Source organism: Catharus ustulatus, chromosome 20, assembly GCF_009819885.2.
Source record: "Catharus ustulatus isolate bCatUst1 chromosome 20, bCatUst1.pri.v2, whole genome shotgun sequence".
Lineage (NCBI taxonomy): Eukaryota > Metazoa > Chordata > Aves > Passeriformes > Turdidae > Catharus > Catharus ustulatus.
The window spans coordinates 11750906-11756905 of record NC_046240.1 but is presented as its reverse complement, the minus strand read 5'-3'; positions in this window follow the sequence as shown (position 1 = coordinate 11756905).

Here is a 6000-nt window from a genome sequence, read left to right as displayed (position 1 = left end):
GGGGGGGTTCCGGGCGGGCCGGGAAGGGCCCCCCAGCCCACCGTGTCCCCCAGCCCACCGTGCCCCCCATGCCGAGCGTTTCCCTTCTCAGGGGGCACCTGAACAGGGGCTGTTCTGTGGGGCAGAGGGAACATCCCGAGGGCCAAGGAGCCGGAGAACCGTGGGGGAAAAGCGGCTCTGCACGGGGTACCCCGGTGGGGCTGTGGGGAGGGGGCAGCCGGGGGTCCCCGGGACAGCCCTGGGGGTGCTGGGGAGCTCCAGGCGCTGGAGCCGGTCAGGGCTGAAGGCTGAGGCTGTGCCGGCTCCACATCCCCGGCCAGGGCTCCGCGGGACCGCTCGGGCGGGTGGGCACACCGGGGGTGGGCACACCGGGGGTGGGCAGGCACCGGGGGTCCGTGCCCAGAGCTGTGCCCAGCCGTCCCCGCCGTGCCCTGCCCGCCACCAGCTGCTGCACTGGCTGAGCCAGGGCTGAGGTAAGTGCTCTAATTGTTTTCTCTGTGGCCCGAGATGAATAATTGAGAGGTCTTTGAGGAGAATTAATTAGCCCGTTTATTGGCAGTAAATGCTTTTCTCCAGATGATGAAATAGATCCTGAGCCACACGTGGAGCAGGCAGATGCAGGTCATTGATGCTGCTCTGGAGCAGGTTGGTGCCAGGTCCAAAGGCCAGCTGTGCTGCTGTCCCATGCCCACCGTGGGCAGGCACCCTGGTTCTGGCTGCCTGGTTCTGGCTCCCCGGTTCTGGCTCCCCTGGCCTTGCACACGGCCTGGCGTGCCCAGAGCTCACTGCACCATGGCCAGCGCTTTGTGTGCTGGTGCTGGGGAGAGCCAGGGGCACTGAGGGGCAGGCAGGGCTCTGCAGCAGAGGGGAAGCCCTTTGCCCCCATCATGCACATGCAGCTTCCTGCTTCCCCCTGGCTCGCATCCCGTCCCGGGGCTCCCTCCCTGTGCAGACCCTGGTGTGTCCCTTTGTGTCTCCTTCTCAGCTCTTCTGAGTGCCAGGGTGGTGCCAACTTGGGGCTTGGAGCCTGCACCTCCTCCTCACCTCCTCCTCTTCCTCCTTCTACCCTGGGTATGGGGTGAAGGGCCCTGCATGGCCAGAAATGCTTAAACAAGGATTTCCTTGTTGCTGCAGGAGCTGTTTGCCTTCTCCCGGGCCAGCCGTTAATGAGGTTTGGCAGGAGGCACCGTCAGCCCCAGCCATTGGATTTCTATAAATCAGCCTGGAGCTGATGTGTGGGGCTGGGATGGAGCTGCTCGATCTTGGTGCATGGGACTTCAGCTTGTGGGTCCTGGGAGCCCCTCTGGGAGTGGAACATCCTGGGATGGTGGAGAGGGGCAGGGGCTGAGTGGGACAAGGGGGCTCCTTCCCACCCGCCAGGTCAGGGCAGCCACTTCATGCATTTCCATGAATGGCAGAATGTGCAAAGCAAAAAATAAAACAAAAAATAAAGCAAAAAATAAATTCCTGCGGCTGAGATGCTTTGTCCTGATCTTTCTCACACGCTCACCTTTTCTGCCAAGATGCAGAAGAGGCTGTTGGGTGCTCTGAGCTGGGATGATGATCCTGCCCTGCCTTGGGGTGGGGGCACTGGCTGTGTGTCCCCGGGCAGCCTCAGGCATGCAAAGTAGGGCAGGCAAATCATCCTGGGAAGCATTTGCTGCTTCCTCCTGCTGGGAAGTAATGCCAGAGAGGCAGGGCTGGCATGTGGGCCCTGATGTGCAGGTGTGGTGGCTGTCACTGGCTCAGGGACACTGCCAGGGCTGTGCCATCCCCTGGGGACACAGGCCATGCCCATGCCCATCCAGGGGCACCTGGAGCGTGGCAGGGAGCAGGTTCCCGTTGGGAAGGGTCTCCCGGGAATGGTGCTCCCGGCAGCCCTGTGCACAGGAAAGGAGGTGCTGGGAAGCGGGACCCTTATCTCTGGTTTCCCACAGCCATTCGCTCTGCCCTCCTCACCTGTGGGACGGTTTGTTTGGGAGCTGGCACAGCCCATCCGTGCTGTGCCAGGCTGAGAGCAGCCACAAGTCTCAAAGGTGATGTTTAATTTCCTGCTCTGAGTGTGCTTCCCCCTAATCCAAAAACACCTCTACACTCACTCATTTCTCACAGAGTTTCTGCTGTGTGTGGAAAATAAGAGAATCCCCAGTCCCAGCACAGCTGCAGGGCTCTCGGGGTCACCACAGTGTGCTGGGAAAGCTCTGGCCCCTTCCTGCCTTGTCTTTAGTAGCCTGGCCCATGGTGGGGCAGCCCTTGGGCCCGTGGTGTCCCCCACAGCAGGACAGCACCAGGATGGTGGCTGTGGCAGCTGGCAGGGGTTTTCCAGGAGCTGTGGGACGTGCCAGGTCGTGGCAGAGGGAAGATGCTCCATGGGAGCCCCCACTGCAGCTGGCACCCTGCACTTCCCTCTGTGCCCCCGCCGTGGGTGTGGGTGCAGCGCTGGGCAGGGGCTGGGCAGGGGCAGCTCTGGGCAGCTCTGGGCTCCAGGGCACTCACTCGCCCCTGGAGCAGCTCGGTGGGGTGGGCAGCTGCTCCAGGCTGCTCCCCGGGCTGGTCCCTGCCCCGTGCCCTCTGTCAGCAGCAGGGTTCGGTGCCGGGACAGGGACAGGGACAGGGACAGGGACAGGGACAGGGACAGGGACAGGGACCCTCCGCGCTGCTCAGCAAAGCGGGGCTGGGAACAGCAACCCCGGAGAGAGGTTGTGCAAGAAGGGGGGACCCGGCAGGGCACGGGCGGCCAGTGTTGAAATTCCATGCTCTTACAGAAAAGCCCCCGGGCAGAATTCCTGACAGGGGTGATTCATCCCCCACTGGAAGCGATGACTTTGCCTCTCCAGTAAACACTCCTCAGTTCAGCGGGGTGCCATCGCTCGGTCCTGCCACCCGCCCTGGGGTGACAGGGCTTTCCTGAGCAGCCAGGCAGCACCGTGGGTGCTGAGCAGGGCCAGGGGCAGCGGGCGGCCGGGAGCCAAGTGCCGGGCGGCAGAGCGGTGGGCACCAAGGGTGAAACACAATCCTTGGCTGCCTGCCCCGGCTGCCACCCAAACCCAGCGCAGGCCATCGCTGCTGCCAGGTGCTTTGGGGGCCCCGTCTCCCGCTGGTGAGGGCACCCGGGACAGCCTTTTCCAGGAAGCACGCGAGGGCAGCCAGGCTGTGGAGTTCCCGACAGCAGCTCTGGTTTTAATAACAGCAAATCAATGTGCTTCCTCCCTGGCCTCCCCCTCCAGTGGCTTCCCCATAAGGCAAAACAACCCGTGTGCGAGCCCCAGCCCTGGCCATGGTACGTGGGGCTCTGAGTGCTGATGGGCCACCCCTGCCTGCCCTGTGTGCTGCAGCCTGCTCCAGCACGCTGCCTGCACCCCAGCCCTGCTGCAGGGAGGGGAGGTTGGGGGTCCTCAGCGCCCCTGCCCACCACTGCTCTGCCCACCCCCTGCACAGGAGGTTGCTGCCTGCAGGGCTGCTCCATGGCTGGGCATTCCCAGCTGCTCCTGTGCCTTGCCTCCCCAGTCCAGCCCCGTGCTGTGATTCCGCCTCCTCCCCGTGGGTTTGCACAAACCTCGCGCTCGCTTTGTGCTTGTTTTGAGAACAGATTAGTCATGGCTCTGAGCTGGCTTCCAGCAAATGCACAACAGCACCATGGAAAAACGAGAACAGTGAAGTGATGATTCAGCAGGGCTCCCACTCTGTCCCTGGGGTGCCAATTGTCCCTGCTCCTGGCTGGCCCCAGCACCAGTGAAGACCACCCGGGGATGCCACAGCTGGGCCAGGGTGGGTGGGCGATGGCAGGAAAGAGGCAGCGCTTGCCTGGAAGCTGCAATAGTGCTGGCAGGGTGGGACACCAGGCCCTTGGAGGTGACAAGCAGCCTCCTCCCCTTCCCCTGGCCCCTCCTGCACCTGGCAGGTGGGCACCCCCTCCAACCTGCTGGCACCTTGCTGCCCCAAACCCCCAGAGCGCGAGTGGCTGGAACATCCCGCTGCTGGCAGCTCCAGCTCAGTGCCCAGCACGCCTGCTGGGCTCTGGGGATGCCACAGCGATGGTTGGCTGCTAGAATCCTGCCAGGGCCTCATTGGGCTGGGGATCCCCAGCTGTGTGGGCTCAGCTCAGCCCCGGCCCCGGGGCCGTCCTGGCCGCCACCTGCGCGGCAGTGCCGGGAACCCCAGGGCGGGCCCTTACCGTACCTCACACCTTGCTCGCAGCCCTTCCCTGCCCTGCCTTGGCTGGCTGCCCGGCAGCACAGCGGGTTGCCAAGCCTCATTGCCAGGTGGCTTATCGTGATCCCATGGCGCTGGACACCAATTGGTGTCGGCTGCCAAGGATGAACAATGTAATTACTGGAATTACAGTAAAGCGCTCCCATTCCCACTCGTTAAATGCTGAGACAGGCTCCTGGGTCCTTCTGGGGAGCATCTGCTCCAGCTGTGCCCTCTGCCAGCCACACACCCCATCGCTGCCCAAGCAGTGCCACTGGCACCCTCACCCTCGACCAGCTGGTGTGGCTGGAGCTGCTCTCTGCTGGTGGCCATCAGAGCCATGGGATGGGCAGGGCCCACCAGGCTGGTGGGGACCTTCAGGCTCCCCAGAACCGTGCACAGGGCTGGATTGCAGACACAGGGTCCCACATCCAGGAGCTCCATCCCCAGCCACGTGTGGCTCTGACACTGCTGGCTCCTGCGCCTGGCGAGGCTGGGACTGATGTGAGGCCAAGGGATGCTCCAGGGCTAGGGTTTGGCACCTGCCCATGGCTGCTCTGCCAGGGTCATCCGAGGACTCTGTGCTGCAGTGCTGGGCAAGCACACCCCAGACAGCTGGCAGCTTGCTGCCAGAGCACCCACAGGGACCTCCCGTGATGTGCCATGTGCCCAGGAGTGACCACAGCCAGTGCTCGGCACATCACTGCTCCCTGCGAGGGCAGGTGCAAGAGCAGCGTCGCCCTGGGCCGGGTCTGTGCCAGGGAGCAGGGCTGGGGCTGGGGGCTGGGGCAGAGCAGCTCGCAGAGCTGCTGATGGAAGGAGTGAGGAATCCACAGCTGCTGGCTCCCTGGAGCTGGCTGCTCTGGCTGGGGAAGCAGCAACAAAGTAGGGTTTCCATGGGGATGTACACAGCCTGCTGGGCTCAGCTGCATCCCGAAATACTTCCTGGCCTGGGCACAGGGTCCTGCTGCCGCCCTTTGCTCCCTGCCTGGCCCAGGAGAGCCACGGCCAAGGCAGCCCCACGGCTCTCCCAGACACCAAGGCTCTGCTGCAGGTCACCAGCAGCTGAGCTGCCACCAGGACAAGGACTTTGAGCAGTACCTTGGGTGCAGATGAGGGACACAGAGCTGCAGTCCTGCTCCTCCTCCAGCCCAAGCAGCTGTCTCTTGTCCTGGCCCTGCAGCTGTACCACCACTGCCAGCCCTGGGCTCTGCCGCAGAGCTTGTGCTTCCTGGCAGCTCAGTGGGAGCAGATGTCCCAGTCCCTGCTCCCAATGTCCCCACGGCCCTGTCCTGCAGAGGAATTGCCACGTAAGGAGCAGGTGGTGCCATTTACAGTAAGTCCCCAGCTGCTGCACAGCCCTTTCCTGCATTCTACTGGGAAACGTAGCGGTGGATGTGGGAATGTCCTGGCGCAGCAGAGCCAAGCAGGAAGACGTGTGCGAGGGGAGTGTCGCGAGGTCGGGGTGTTCAGGGCGAGCCTGGCTGTGCCACCCAGGGACCCGCAGTGCTGTGTCCACTGACCCTTCCTTGGGGTCCTGTGTGGGGCTGGGGAGCCTTCACGGCTCTGTCCTGCTTCCCTGCGGCCAGCTGGATTTTCTGCGTGGTTGGTGCGGCCGCACCAGAGCTGCGGTGCTGGCCGAGCCCCGCACTGCTGTGCCGCTGCCCGCAGCAATCTCCGGCTGCGGTGGTTTCCTGTTTTGGCTCTGCAGAGGCTGGTACACACCAGAGCGGGTTTCCTGCACCCCTGACCCCACAGGGCTCGGGTTCACCATCCCGGCGGACACTTCCTTCTTGTGCCAGTAAGGAG